This window comes from Anoplolepis gracilipes, chromosome 13 (assembly GCF_047496725.1).
Source record: "Anoplolepis gracilipes chromosome 13, ASM4749672v1, whole genome shotgun sequence".
Classification (NCBI taxonomy): Eukaryota; Metazoa; Arthropoda; class Insecta; order Hymenoptera; family Formicidae; genus Anoplolepis; species Anoplolepis gracilipes.
The window spans coordinates 850,581-867,424 of NC_132982.1; the positions used below are offsets into that span (position 1 = coordinate 850,581).

Genomic DNA, 16,844 nt, shown 5'->3' on the forward strand with positions numbered 1-16,844 from the left:
TCATTTTATTCATTATAGTATAAAATATAAAATAAAAAAATTATATATTCAATATGTATGTATTAATAAATATTACAATTTAGTCGTATTTATTATATAGAGATAAATATAAGTAAAGTATATAATATTAGATGTTTATATTATATATACATATTTCTCAAATTTAATTTGAATTTTTGTATATGCCTATTTGTCCTCTACATTATGTTGAATCTTGCAACAAAATTTTGGTCCAGAAATAAAGTCGTTTCTTTATAATCACTTCTTTGAAACGACGCATGTACAAAAATCACGCGTCAATGTGTACTATTACACACAACAAATATCTCTCCGCGAGCAAACGAAAGAGAATAATAGAAGAGACAATAATAGAAGTGAGCGAGACAGTAATAAGAGCGATCGAGACTGTAATAAGAGCGAGCGAGACAGTAATAAGAACGACCAAGACAGTAATAAGAGCGAGCGAGACAGTAATAGAAGCGAGCGAGAGGGGCATAGCAGCTGACAGAGAAAACTCGAGGCTCGAACTTTTCCTTGCACGCTGGTATTCCCCTCTCGCTCGCTCCTATTACTGTCTCGCTCGCTCCTATTACAGTCTCCCTTGCTCCTATTGCTGTCTCGCTCGCTCACTCTCATGCCGACTGCGTCGGTAACATTTTTTTAGTTGTTTCAAGGTGGCGCTCAAAATCGCGCATGGTTCGCCGAAAGCTCCAGCATCCCCTTAACATTTTCCAGATATTTTTTATTGAATTATCCGACGATGATGCGCTGCATACTATTTCCGGATGATGTTGATGTTACATGCGCTGCATTCTCTCGAGATTTTTCGTAGAAATTAAAACCATTTTTTTAGCTCTTTCCATTATTCAAATATCGTAATCGTTAATGCTTTACTTTTTATTCTGAAAAAAACAGATATAAAAAGTTGTATAATTTTTTCATTTCCCGATAATCCGTGATAATATAACTTCGAGTAAAGGAGCAATAAGATAGGGTAAGAATCCTCCCTGTTATACCAGTAGCTTTCTTCTGCCTCTTCAATTACCTCGTTTTGTCGCGATGCGTCGTAGGATGGTTTTATGTTTGGCTAATCGTCTTTTTTCGTTACTTCCAAGCGGTACGCTTCCTTTGAGCGTATTATAAGCGCACTCTTGTATGCGTTTTATTAGTTTATTATCTGCAGTGCGTAAGAAAGACACTTTTTAATTTTTTTTCAGATAGCACAAAGTTTTCAAAAGACATGCGTTTCGCTCGCCGATTGATCGTCTAGCAATTTTTATTGCTCCGTCCGTCGAATTCCGCGACGTCAGTGATGAAGGATATTTATTCTCTTTTACCATTACGATGTAATAGCGCGACTGACAAGATGCGTATATAATCACCTTGCTTTTATATACCCCTTCTTCTATTGCTCGATCGTACGTAGACGTAATGCAGTGAATCGTCAGGAAAGATACACGTCCGAAATCGATATTCGTCTGGAGTCGATTGTTTCAAATCAAGCAATAAATACCCATGCGGTCTTGAGGTTGCGTCGTAGTATACTTCTTCCATAATTCCATTCTTTGGGTCGTCGGGATATACTTGACGTGCTAAATGACGAATTTGTGCACAATCACGTGGATTTTTGAAAACAACTATATAATTTGCGTTGAGAAATATGTCACGCTGTCCACGCCCTTGATGGAACAGATTTTGCGAGATAAGAATAACGCTGAGATTCTTATGATGGCCTCCTTTCATAAACAGATCCACGATAGCGTCGCACGATGATGATTCTCTCATAAGATCGTCGATTATTACCAATTTCGGAGAAAGCGGATCGTTGGCATAATCTTCCGGGTGCGGCAATCCCTCTCGAAATTCGATTATATTTTCTTCGCGTTTCTCAAAGTATTATTACCGCTGAAGTATCCGCTTCTTCGTGCGCTTTTCTCTTCTACTTCTCTTTCACTCACAGCGTGTTGTAAACGCATCTTGCCACTCGGCGTAATAAAATAAAATTCTCTCGAATCGTACATCGGACATGATTGATAAACTTCGATGGAAAATTTCCACGAAAATCGTTTTTCCGCATCCCGTAGGTCCGCAGACGATCGACGTCCAAGCATGTTTCCAGCGTACATCCATTTTGCAAAATGAGCGATTGCGCATTTACACAAATTCATAAATGAAATAAGTTCACCTTTACAAATAATAACAAGTTTGTTAAAAATGCGCATGCGCGATAAATTTTTAATGTTAAACGTTGGAATGCAGAGGAATAAGCTTATCGACGCTTCGGGGCCCTCCACCCGCGGCGGTCGCGTGCTCGCACTAGCGAATATCTCGGTGAGCGTAATGACGCGATGATAAGCTGTATCTTTAGTAAAAATGCTCTCACCAGCATATATATGCTCGCGATAACAAGTGATTGAGCGTACGTGCTATTTTTAAAAAATTTATTGCTTTACTAAATAAAAAATATACCGCTTAAAAACTAAATTAATAAAACTAAAAAATATAAAAAGTTGGGAGGAAATAAGAGCAATATTTTTATTAAAAATGAATTTTTTATTTTTATATTTACATTTACATAGCATTTTTCTTATTAGCTATATTTACATTTTTCAACTAAACTAAGATTTACATTTTATTATTATAAAAAAATTACAACTATATTTAAAACTAAAATTTTATTTTACAAAACTTTACAGTTTGACAATATTTATATTTTACGCAGGGGGGCGGAAAACGTGCGCATTTCTATATTTTTTACCTGCAAAGTTAGAGGAGTGAACAGGAAAGCATGCTAATATCTATCAAGTTTCTGATAAATACCCGTACGGTAGAGAATATCGTTTTGTTTTTATAAATCTTCGTTTTAATAGCACAGGCGCACATCTTTTTGTTTCATCACGCGTAATTATTTCATGAAACGCTGTGCGCCGAATGGCTTTAAACCGAAGATTTATCCTCGATTCAGGGATTGTTTATTCTACTTGTTCCTCTGCCTGTTCCTCTCTTTCTCTTTGTAATAATAGTTCTCTAATGCTAATAAAATTAACTAAGCGCGAATTTTCAGAGTTATACTCTTTACTTTACAAACTTCATAAGTGAGTCCATCGGGTGTACGAACCACATACGCGTAAAATTTCGGTCCACCGGATACGAACGACTCTATGTAGCTACCCTCACCTTAATTCGCGAGTTCATTTGTCATATGGCCTAAAAAATTACCCGTACGTGATTCGTATTCCTGAGGATCGCCGGTACTCACGTATATATATGAATCGGTATCATAATACAAAACGCGGCTTTCTAATTTTTCTATATATCCGTATAATTTTAATCTTGCTTGTGCCGTTGTGTAAACTGCTATTACTACATTAGTAAGAGGCGACGGTACGATTGCTTCTTGTCGCATTCGTGACAAAACCTATATTACCTCATCGTTTACGGGTAATATATCGGTTATTTCGTGTTGCGGGCTAGTGAGTAGGCTTATTAATTTCTGCTGCGTTTTAACGTTGTCAGTATGTGACAAGTTTTTGCGTTGACCAAATTTTCCTCAAAAAGAATTTAACGCTAGTTTCGCGACCGAACGTAAACCGTTGTGTACGATGTTATTTTTCTCAAGAGTAATACCTTCTGTTTCCTCGTACTCACGAAGATATCGCTCTTTAGCATCGTCATCCGTGCATCGTTCGGCCAACCACTAGTCTCCTGCTTTAATTGTAAAAATGTGTATATATCCGGCGAATAGACCCCCCTGGCGCGTGGCGTGATTATAACGAGTGACATTATACTGCCAAATCTCACTAATCTCTGTCACAAAATAACCTTTCTCAATAGCTTTCTTTAATTCGCACGATATCCATGTACCTTCGAATTCGCGTTCGGAAGGTTCATGAGCGCACACGGATTGAGAAAATGTTTCGCAACAAGCACGATACAACGCGAATAATAATTTACCCTGCACGCGATAGGGTAATACAGGGTGAAAAAGATTGCGGGGAGGGAGTACCCTGCAACGAACGATTCCTTCGACCGACTCGAAATTATATCCCGGCGATATTTCGATTAATTCCGTGCATTCCTCGCCTACGTTTACCGTTGGATGTCCGATCGGAAAAGCATCGGTTTTCAACACATACGGGTACAGTGAACATACATCAACGTATCATATCTTCTCCATTCTCGTAATCTCGTAGCGCGTCACAATATTTTCCGTGCGCCCTCCGTAGAAGGAGTGTCGAGGATCGAGCGATTCGTTGTCTAACATTTGATAATGTAAATATTCACGCATCTCAACATTTTCATTTATATCGTGATCAAAGTCGCACTCCCGTTTCTCTATCACCCTGTATCCCCGGCTTCGAAGACGAGATGTCGTTGCGACGGTATGCTCATAACGTAAATCGTTTGTATCTGTATGATCTGACGAAAGCGGTTTATTGCGATTAACTCGAAAACATCTCGGACAACTATGCCAGAAACATTCGTGAAACTGTAACACGTAATATTGCGTTACTCCGTTTTCCACAGACTCGTAGTACCCATCGACAACCGTGCCATCGGGTAAACGGTATTCCCTGCTTCGCTCTGCGTGGATAATGCGATGACCGAGCTCACGCTCCTTCCACACTAATCACTGTAGAGCTTTGCGCGATTGAATATTTACACGTCTGTAACCACCCGCAGGAATAACACCTATCTCTCTTTCGCGCAAGAAATTTTTTCTGAATATTCTCATGCACGTAGAAGCAATAGTTGTACATTCCTCGAATGGACACACATCCCCGCGTTGTAAAAAGATCTTTCTAAAAGCCATGCACGCTTGTCTAAGAATGTCTACGTCATTACGGCAGTAAACCCATATTTTGCGTTGAAAATCAAACATGTAGTTCGCACGCGTCATCTCGGAGTGCCATGCCAAAAATTTTTCGCGTTCTTTCACCTGCATGGAATCGGGTGAATAATATTGTACATCGGGCAGTGGGCCGACATAAGTTTGATTATCGATAGTATTAAATAAGTGAGGAAAAATACCTTTATTCGAAATATCCGTCAGACCGAAAGCCTTGGGTAATTCGGATAAACGCATCGGCATATAATTAACACTATCGATAAATTTTGTACGTCCCACCGTTAATACAACTATTTTTGTTCTGTTTAAAATTACTCGCGGCTCTAACGAGATACAGTTTTCCACGATATGATGTAAAATAAACGTTCTTGTCTCGCGCTATAGAGCGGCTAAGTATCCAATCCCGTTGTACAACGGTTTACCGGCCCGACCAAAAGTAACGATTAGTGATATTATATATCACTATAGCAATATTATCCTCGGTGAGATATTGTTGAAAGCGTTCGATTTCGGAAATTCCGCTTCCTTCTTCTGGAATTGTGACACCTACATTCCCCGTAAGTTGCAACGCTAAGTCGCGTTGTAACACAGAGTTTTGTCGTCTCACTGTGGCACACAGGAGACAAATTGTCCGAATTGGAAATCGTTAAAATCGAACGCTCAGCCCTCTCTCATCTCTCTTCTTTCTTCCTCTCTTGTCCAGCCGCTCCTCTCTACTTTTCTTCCTCTTTCATCCTTTCTCTCCTCTCGCCCTCCACTTTTCTTTCCCCACTCTCCCTCCTCACCTCTGGCTCCCCGCCGAACTTCCTCCCCGCCACCTTCTCTCTTTCATTCACTCCTGTCCCCTCATCGTTTCCCCCTTCTCCTCATGCTTCTTCCTCCTCTCGTTCATGTGTCCTTCTTCTTTACTCTCTTCCGTACCCTCTTTCTCCCCATCCTCTTGTCCTTTCTCTCCTCTTTTCTCTTCTCGCTGCTTCACTTCTCTCTCCTTTTCTTCCCTGTTACCTTCCTCTTCTCGTTTTCCTCTCGACTTGTCACTTTCTCTCGACCCTCTCTCCTCTCCCTTCCCTCCTCTTCTCTCCTCCCCCTGCCATTCCGCCGCCCCTCTTCTCTCCCCTTCTTCCTCTCTCACCTTTTCTCTCTTCTCACACTCCACCTATCCTTCCCTCCTCACCTCTATCTCTCCATAAATCTTCTTTACTACCACTAACACTTCCAACAGGCATTCCTTTATTTCTCTCATCTCTTTCCTAATCCCCTTCACCTCTTCCATCTCTCCCTGTTCCTTTTTCCTCATTTCCTCTCTCTCTCTTCTTTCTACACACCACTGTCTTTCCTCCACTCTACCCACACACTCCACTGTTTCCTATTCCTTGTCTTATATCACTTTCTTCTGTCCACACACTCTACTGTCTCTTTGCTTATTATTCCCAACTTTCTTCTAACCTCTCAACACACGTGTCCTAGTCATTCTCTCACCCTTATCCTAATCGATATCCTTACCCGCCGTTTTCCTCGATATCGATATATCAGGATCCTTTTCCGCTACGCTTTTTGACTATCTCCTGCCGCCATCTGCTGTTTACCGTTAGTACTCTGCCTCTTTTCTCTCTACCGCACCGCTCCTTTTTTCCGCTCTCTCCTTACCGACCCGTGTCCGCCATCCTCTCCCCGTTCCTCTCCGTTCCCTGTTTCCACTCATTATCCTCTCGCCTCATTTCCTTCCTTTTATCTTTTTTATCCTTCCTTTTCCGTCACTCCTCTTCTAATTCCTTCCCAGCTACACTCCTCGCTATCTTCCTTTTTCCTTCCTTTGCTCCCTCGCTCTTCTCCACTTTCCACTCTCGCTCCTTCGCCTCCCAATTCTTCCACGTCATCCTTCTCCGTCCTCTCGTTCCAGTTTTCCATCCTTATATTTCTCTTCCCTGCCTGACCTTCTTCTCCACTCTACTTTCTCTCACATCACTGTCCTTCTGCTTTCCCCTCTGCCCTTACTTTTCACTTATCACTTTCCCTATCCCTCTAAAAACTCAAAAATACTCCGGACTCAAAAACTCGCCCAACCCCTCCATCCGCCATCTTTACCCCCTCTCTTCTTTTATTATATTTTTCACAATTTTTGTAAAACTACGTTATAAAAATTTGATTATAAAAATATTATTCTCTGAACTTTAGACGCAACACAGGCAAGCTATGGAGGGTAACGTACATTTTTATAATCTATTTTTTAAATTAATTTAAAATTCCATATACATATAATTTTTTTATTATGCTGCGCGCGCATTTTCCCCACCACTTTTCTATTTTATTTTTCTAATTTAAGTATTCAGGAAAATTAAGTTCAGTCGTTTCCTGCCATCCGAACTAGCAAATTCAACTGTAAAAGTTCGTTGTTTTCTTTTGTACTCTGAGCGCGATTATTCGAACTTCGATTTTCTACGCAGAAGCAGCTATAATGGACAATCGTAAGGAAATTTCAAATTTCAAGAAATCCTTGTATTCAGTCAGCGCTTCTAAGTCGGAATGCAATTTCGAGGGAAAAATCGAACTGCAACGTATGTTGTTATCTACAACATATGGCCTGAATTTATCCAATACGAAGAAAATTCATGTGGGCCTTATGGCGTCGGATGGAAAGGAACTGGATTTTCTACCGATTGTTAAATTATCATCTCATAGCGCTGAAGGAATTTGCTTCGATATGGAATCGTGGCAGAAATTTCAAGAAAACATGGAACAGATGTCTTGTACTTAAACGGTGATAAAATTAAACAGAGTACGATTATCATCGACAAAATAATTATAAATTTTACTACCGCATATGGTGCTAGAGCTGTGCTAGTAGCGTATCGCGAAAACGTGCAAGAAGGTCTTCCTTCCGAAAACATCGAGGATACGAACGCAAACGGACCTACACCGAAGAAACGGAAAACTTACAGCGTTGCGATAGTAATGCAGAGAGCAACCTTTCTGGGACTAATAAAAATATAGTTGAATGTGTAAACGCTCGTTTGGATCAACTAAATTTAATTTCCAACAGTGTCAACGAATGTACGCGATATCTAATGAACGAAACAGAGATAAATCTTCCTATCAATAGTAATATTAATAGCAATATTATAAAACTTCTGATCAAGAGTAATAGCAAGAAAATAGAATGTAACGTACGCATTCAGCTAAAAGATTTATCATTTCTCGATATATACTTTGAAATAACATTTTTAGAAATAACCTCGCTTTATCTCAATCAAATTGTACGTATGATAGTAACAAAACGAAAATTATAATCATTATCCCTGGAATATTATCTTCAATTATTTATTTTGTAAAAACTTCTTGAATAATTTTGATTTTGTAAAAAAATTTTAAATATAAACGTTACATATTTGTACATTTAAATCTATTGTCGATTTCTTTCACTTACTCCTCTTTCCCATTTTACATATAAGTAGTTCCGTTACTTTTATTGTTGAAAGAGGATGTTCCGCAACCTCTTTCAACAATAGACACGCATCGTAATATAAGCCACCGATAATACTATTTCTTTCGTTGCGTCATACCGTCGCGTTTGACAGAACCTGCACGTTCCTATGTTATTATCCTTTTTTTATCTTCAGACGCCTTCACAAACATGACGTTATACACGGTCGCCTACCATGTGATGTCATTTGTTTTGACGGGCCATACCTGCCCCACGCATATATAGAACGCGAAAGCGCTTTTCCGTCCTTTCACCAGCACCGTAACCGATGTCGGCCCAAGAGCCATACTTGCCCCACTATGTAACATAAATGCCTTATCTAACCTTTACTCTAGTAAGTTCTTATTTAGCCCAGCACACCAGGACCAGGATCAGCAATACGAAGGACCCAGGTTCAAGTCCCGAGAAAACCAGAAAATTTTTCCAAAAAATAAATTTTTCTTACCTGAGCGCGAACCCTTTCCCCTCCAACCACCACTTTTTTTCTGTCAGTCCCGGTAGTGGTGGGGAAAAACACCAGACACCTCCCGCGGCGACCGAGGGCGCGGTGGTGGGGGTTTGTTTTGACGGACCATACATGCCCTATTACTACTTATGTGTATACCCTCACGTGACCATCTGATATCTGATCTAGTGCGCGGTGTGCGGGCCAATCACTCTTGCATGTACTAAAAGTGCAGAGTCGTGATATCACTGGTTATAACGAGCTGATAGAAACATTAGTGTGTTTGTGTAATTACTTGTGTTACATAATAGTGTATTATTTAGTGTAGTGATTTGTAATTAAAAACATGGGTCGTGTGTATAATAAAAAACATATATCCCAGCAAGCGTAGAGTTTCCTTCAGGAAAAGCTGGATGAAAAGATTAGTGTATTTCTATTTATATTTAAAAGGAATTGTTTTAATGCTAATTTCCCACTCGGCATGTAGTATTTCTGAAATATTGCTGTCATTGTTTCAGTATCTCGGCAATGTTACATGCCGAGTGGGTTATGTTATTAGATGTCATATCGTTTTCGAATGAAACAGATTTCATTATTCAGAGAGCGATTTCTTTATTTTCCAATAAATTGATATTTTCGAGCGAAAGTGAATTTTGATTCATGAGATATATAAATAATATAAATAACAAAAAATATATATAGATAGTATTATGTCCCATTTGACACTCTTACTTTTATAAAGTGCAAAATTCTTTATTCTCAATTAAAAATTATCAAATTAATAAAATAATTAAATAATGTTGCAGTGTTTGTTATAGCCCCAGAAAAGGCTACAGATTTGATAAATATATATATATATATATATATATATATATACATATAATTATATAGATGCAGGAATGCATCGCGAGCGAAGCGATAATCGCGCGAGCCGCTGACGCAGCGAGCCACGCGCGCCCGAGACCGAGAGCGAACGCGAAACCGGAAAGCGCTCTCGGAGACGCACCGGAAAGGTGTCGCTGAATCGCTAAAAGTACAAGCGAGGAAATTCGACTTTGAACGTCCTCGTCTGCACTAAAACGCGAATTCAGCAACATAACCATATTTGGTCATGTTGCTAAGGGACCCCCTCCGAAAAACCATGCAGTTCGGAGGGAAGCTCAGCACCCGCCGCAATGAAGCGACGGGCAGTCGTTAATTAGAACCGAACGAGTAATAATCGCCACGAGCAGCTACTGACCAGATTCAACAAAGTCATACTCGCATGACTGAGAGAGATACGCGCACCTGAGATAAGCCGACGCGTATCAGACTACCGGTACGACGGCGTATACGAGAGATACCGCTCTCTCACTCTAACCGACAGCAAGCGCGAGTAGTATAACGTTCGCTGGGAGCAGTGACAAAATAACACACCATTGATTTCAATTAAACTATCTTATATTTTTCCGAGAGATAAAAGAACTGTACATGTCGTGAAGTAGAAGAATAAAACGAATTATAATTAAAAGAGAAGCAGAGTACAATAAAAACAAAGGGTGAAACGCCCGACGCATCCCCGACATTCCCGAAACGATTTCCCGACAATCCCGTGCCCCTTCGCGGAGGCACAACAATTCTGGTGGCAGCGGTGGGATCCAGGGAACACCCCCGGTGGATGTCGCGGAGTTGGCACCCCGACCGTCGTGCAAGACCTGCAATAAAATAAAAAGTGCTCAAACAGGCAGGCACGTCAGAAAGTTAGCAAACACTGACGGACATCAAGAAGCCAAGAAAAAACTACATGCAGAGCAGACGACTACGGACTACGAGATAAACAGAGCATCGCAGGATTGGAGCAAGGACGCGAGCCGCCAAGCCGCCCGACCTTCGACAACTCCATCGACGACGCATCGCCGCCGGAACGCGACCGCCAGCCTTATCAGCCGCCGAGCGAAGGACGCAACGTCAGCGAGAACCGAGACAGCGAGCGAATATGCGAGCGATACTACTACTGTAAGTCCGAACCAAATTAATTTTAATTAAATTTGCGTGAATGTCGGAAGGAAGAAACGTACCGAAACCGATAGCAAATAAGTCGTGGTTGCTTAGCGAACGAGCAAATCGAGCTATAAAATATTGCGAATTAAGTCCCGCGAGTGTAGCCGTAGAAGCGCTCCGAGACATACGCGATAGTGTCCGACGGAACCTCGAAACTCGATACTCGAGTGATAGTGACACAGAGCTACCGAGCAATGTTATAACAGAACGCGAATTTCCATTTACGAGTTTCGACGCGAGTCTTGTTGAAAATAATCCGACTGACCCCACTGACGATTTACACGACTCAACCAGACGAACGAGACCGTATCTTAGTCGAACTCCAAGTCAGGTATCACTCCGGCGAGAATTTTCATTGACATCTTACGAGAGCGAGATTTTTGATCCCGAAGAAATCTACGCACGAACGCGCGAGATGGCAGAAGCTCAAAATCCCCGCGCGTCTACGTCCGCAAACGTGTCTAATGACGCGGTAGACGACGAGATCGCACGATTGCGACGAACAATTAATCAACCGGTACAACCGCGAGAAGAATCGACAAACGACTCTACGTCCGCCATGTTAAGAGAAATGCGCTATGCAATACAATTCTTAACAGAGCAAGTAGCTCAACTACAGCAACGCGATCAAAATACAAGCCGTCGAGAAGAACTTGCCGAAAGCATATATTACGGACGGACCGATCGCGACGTTAGAAGCCGACGTAGTATGGCACCCAATTTCCTGACGTTAAAGGAAGCGAGGCAAATGATTCCGGAATTTGACGGAATGTCGCGACACAAGTTGCAAGATTTCGTGAATTCATGCACATACGCAATACAAAATACAAATCCGGCAGATGAAGAATCTCTTATGCAAGCAATATTATATACAAAGTTACGCGGAAGAGCGCGACAAGATTTTGAAACACGCGATATACGCACTTTCGATGAATTTCGGACGCAACTCGAAGCTTGTTATCAAACGAAACAAAGCACGACACACTTACAAGTCGAATTTAATTCATTAAAACAAAAAACAAGCGAAACCGCCTACGCGTTCGGACAGCGTGTCGATCTAGTAGCTATGAAATTATATGACTCTATGACCGAAGGAAAAGAGCATACTCTAGAACAAAAACGCACGATTCAGCAAACTATCAGAGACCAAGCGTTAATTAATTATTAAATCGGACTACGCGACGACTTGAAAGTACTCGTACGGTCACAACGCTTCTCGACATTGCAAGAGGCGATAAACGGCGCGAGCTCGGAAGAAAAACTTATCAAGCCGATGGGAGCGAGAACAAACAGTTATCAAAATAAAAATAAACTCGACTCGAATTACTCGCGACCGCCTCGAGATACTAATGCAACGTGTTTTAAATGCGGCAAGATAGGACATTATGGACGAGATTGTCGAACGAGCAGATACGCTCTGCCGAAACCCGAAAGACCACGTTTTTATATTTTATTAGTAGTACCAAAAAAGACCGACGTATCAGGTAAACCGAAACTTCGAATAGTTATAGACTTTCGAAAGCTCAACGACTTGACGATCGGCGATTCCTTCCCTCTGCCTAATATTACGGATATACTGGACCAGCTGGGAAACGCAAAATACTTCATAACATTAGATCTAGCATCTGGATATCATCAAATACCAATGGCCGAAAAGGACAAGCCTAAAACTGCCTTTTCAACTCCGTATGGACATTACGAGTTCAACCGAATGCCCTTTGGATTGAAAAACGCACCGGCGACATTTCAGAGATTAATGAACTCTGTATTGACAGGAATACAAGGACTCAAATGCCTGGTCTATCTAGACGACATCGTCATTTACGGAGCAAGCCTCGAAGATCATAACAAGCGACTCAAGGAAGTACTGCAACGACTTCGAACTAATAATTTAAAATTACAGCCGGATAAATGCGAATTCCTACGCAAAGAAGTAATGTACCTGGGCCATATAATATCAGAACATGGAATATCTCCTGACCCGTCTAAACTCACAGCGGTAAGAGATTTCCCGACGCCAAAAAAGGTGAAAGATATCCAGTCATTTATAGGTCTAGCCGATTACTATCGAAGATTCCAAATATCCAGATTTCGCTGAACAATTTAATATAACTACAGACGCATCCGACTTCGCGAGCGGAGCGGTCTTATCGCAAGGAAAAATAGGCAGCGACCGACCGATAGCTTATGCCAGCCGAGTACTGAACCTCGCGGAACAGAACTATAGCACTACCGAAAAGGAACTATTAGCTATTGTATGGGCTGTAAAGCATTTCAGACCCTACGTGTACGGAACACAATTTAAAGTCATTACAGATCACAAACCTCTAATATGGTTATTTAACGTGAACGATCCAGGATCACGATTAATTCGATGGCGAATAAAATTAGAAGAGTACGACTATGAGATAATACATAAGGCCGGACGTGCGAACGCGAACGCCGATGTGCTAAGTTGCAACGTAACGCGAGACGACGACGAGCAAGAGAGAGAAAAAGTTCTCACCGCGGAAGACGAAGAGATGGACAATGTCGACAGCGAAGAAAGAGATAAAGAAAAGGACGAGAAAGATAGCAGCGATGCGACACGTGCCTATAGCGCAGAAGAAAAGAAACAAATATTATATGAATATCATGATGCACCCACAGGAGGACACCAAGTTATCTCTCGTTATCACCGATACACCGAGTAAACCGTTCGAAAAATGTGCATTAGATATAGTCGGTCCATTAACGATAACTAGTACCGGAAATAAATACTTACTAACTTTTCAAGATAGTTTGACAAAATTTAGTAAAGCAATACCGATACCAAATCAAGAAGCGAACACAGTGAGTAAAGAATTTACCACGAAAATAATTTTAGAATACGGAATACCGGAAAAAATTTTAACTGATCAAGGCACAAATTTTTTAAGCGAAATATTTAAAAATACGTGTAAATTATTAAAAATAAATAAAATTCAGACGACCGCGTATCATCCTGAAAGTAACGGCGCGTTAGAACGATCGCACAGAACATTAACAGAATATCTACGACATTATATTAATAATGATCAGACTGACTGGGACGAATGGATTCCGTTCGCGATGTTCACCTACAACACTACGCCACATACAGCTACAGGATACACGCCTTTCGAGCTAGTATACGGACACCAAGCCGAAATACCGACAGCATTAACGAAACCACCACAACCGACATACAACTATGACGATTACGCGCAAGAGCTAAAAGAAAGACTACGCGCCACGAATCAAATTGCAAAAGATAATCTTACAGAGAAAAAATTGAAATCGAAGGAACACTACGATCGAACCGCAAAAGAAACAAAGTTCAAAATCGGCGATAAAGTACTCATTTACGATGAAACGCTACGATGCGGAAGATCGAAAAAACTCGAATCTCTATGGATCGGACCGTACATAATAATCGAAAAGCATTCGAATATCAACTACACGGTAAAGAAAGGAAGGAAAAGCACCCGCTTACACGTAAACAAGCTTAAGCCATATATAGAAAATTAGTACTCACCTTCTTCAAGGATCCGTGTCCTCCTCCTCCTCCCCCCGGCGACATCTCAACTCGAAGAAATCAAACTGATCGTGGACCTTCATCAGCTCCACGCGGACGGGATGCATTGGATCCAGGACAAGCACCACTGCCCGCACAAACCTCACACCGAGTTTAGCAAAAGTAACGCGGAGGGACAATGTGCCCCCCGCGATCCGGGAACTTCGGAGAACGGCACTCCGCGCCCGCACTACGGGGTCCACCGGCGGCGGTAAACCCACAACCGGCAAGCGACCCCGAAAACAATCGCGGCAGATATCGGAATGAATACCATCCCGATACTCATCACACTCGCGACAAATCGGCAAACTCCAGTGCAATAAAAATCGTTGCATCTTGCCTATATGACAGTGAGATCTGCCTCAAAAAAAAGTCGTTAAGAGACCAAACCAACATTGTAATATTACCGGTGTATCACCCGTTGGATTAGCGCGAACCCCGCGAAGTCAGAGAAGGCGAGCGACACCCAAGAGATAAAATATAATAAAATGAAATATAATATGATATTACAGGACATTCGCCTGCTGGATCAGCAAAGGTCACACGAAAGACGACGAAACGAATCTCTCATACCAGATACAAGAATTTAAACATAATCCAGGGTTATTCTTCGAAGAAATCGGACAAATCCACTACGCAAAAGAAAACTGGAAACTAGTAATAAAATTAGATTTATCAAACTTAGACGAAAGATACGAGCAAATAAACGAATATTTAAAACAGACCGAAAAATTATGCGAAACTATGAAATTTCACACTCATTATCTTCGAGATACATGTGTGAACCTAGACATCCTAACAAAAAGAGAAGCAAAATATTCAAAAAATGTTATAATACAAATTAAAACGATATACAAAAAACAGACAAATAAACGACGAGGACTCAGATGGAATAGGTTCCTTATCAAAGTCTTTATTTGGCACAATGGACGTTAACGACGAAAAACGAATTAACGAACAACTTAACATATTAGAAAACAGTCAAAAAACAATACAGCATGCCGTACAAAATCAAATTAAAATAATAAATACGACTATCGGGCATATTGATAAAATCGAAAACACAATACAACGTAACGAATACCTCTTACAGAAACGAGTAAATGAGTATATAGAACGCAGCGAGATAAACGAACACTTTACCATAATTACCGCAATAATAGGAGAATTAATACGCGACGCGGATAACATTATAGAATATCTAACATATACAATAAATGGAGCAATGCATCCGAGATTAACACCGATAGATAGCATAATAACACATTTAAAGGAAGCAACACAGCAGTTGCCACAAGGACTGTACTTCCCTTTTCAAGTACACCGAAGATTGGCTTACTATAGAAAAATACGCGAAAATAAGCGCATTCAGCGATAAAGCAATTATTTATACCATTCTAATCTTCCCATTAATTGCGCAACCGAGCTATACTATAATGAATGTAATTGCGTTACCTGTATTCAGTTATAACAATATATTCGCAGTAACAGAAATTAACAATAAAATAATTGCGGTAGACAAAGAAAAACTAACATACGTTATAGTAACAGAAAAAGATTTAAAAGATTGTATTAACATTAACTCACAATACACATGTGAGCATGCGACACCGACATATAGAGTAAATTTAAATGCACCATGCGAAATACAAATTTATACACAGCAGCGTCAACGTAACTGTAAGACGAAATACATTATATCAATGCGTACCACATGGATCGCATTACAACAGCCACAAACATGGCTCTACTCGACTACTACAGAACAACAATTAACAATACAATACGACAAACGACAAGAATACAAAACAGTGATTAAAAACACTAGAAAAATTACGCTGAAGGGAAAATGCAAATTAATAACTCCAGACATGACTATACAGACGAAGCAGACAATCTATGAAACGGATTTAGAAACGTACCTGCCTGAATATAACTTGACACTGGTACGAGAACGCAACACGATAATGACACGATACAAGACATAGGTCAACACCGAATGGAACTGACAAAATTAAAATTACAACTAGAAGAAATAGACAACAATTTAAAAAGTAACGAACAAAATTTCTTCGCAAAAAAACAATTCGTATATCCAATGGCGACAAGCGGAACAATCACCATAACAATAATAATAATATTAATTGTACTTTACATAGTCATAAAAAACAAAAATGAAAGAAGAAAGCGACCATAAATTAGGATATACGACGAGGAGCGATCCGAACCGATCGATCGACTCCCGAAACCAATATTAAAACGTAGCCTAAGCACGCGATTTTAGATAAGAAAAACGATTATATTTAAATATTGTAAACGCGAGAACAAACAAAATTGTAAACTAGAATAAGAAAATAATATAAAAGAAAACATATAGTATATATATATATATATATATATATATATATATATATCGGGAAACTTAAAACTTAAGAAAAAGAGATAAATTCCCTAA

The 16,844-nt window shown here is 40.2% G+C and overlaps 1 protein-coding gene and 1 pseudogene across 1 annotated transcript in view; both read left to right on the forward strand.

Moving 5' to 3' along the window:
* The window catches only part of LOC140672728 (uncharacterized), a 193,289-nt gene that overhangs the window by 76,338 nt on the left and 100,107 nt on the right, over nucleotides 1-16,844 (forward strand). The gene's annotated exons all lie outside the window — the stretch shown is intronic.
* Nucleotides 7,268-8,136, forward strand: LOC140672629 (uncharacterized; annotated as a pseudogene).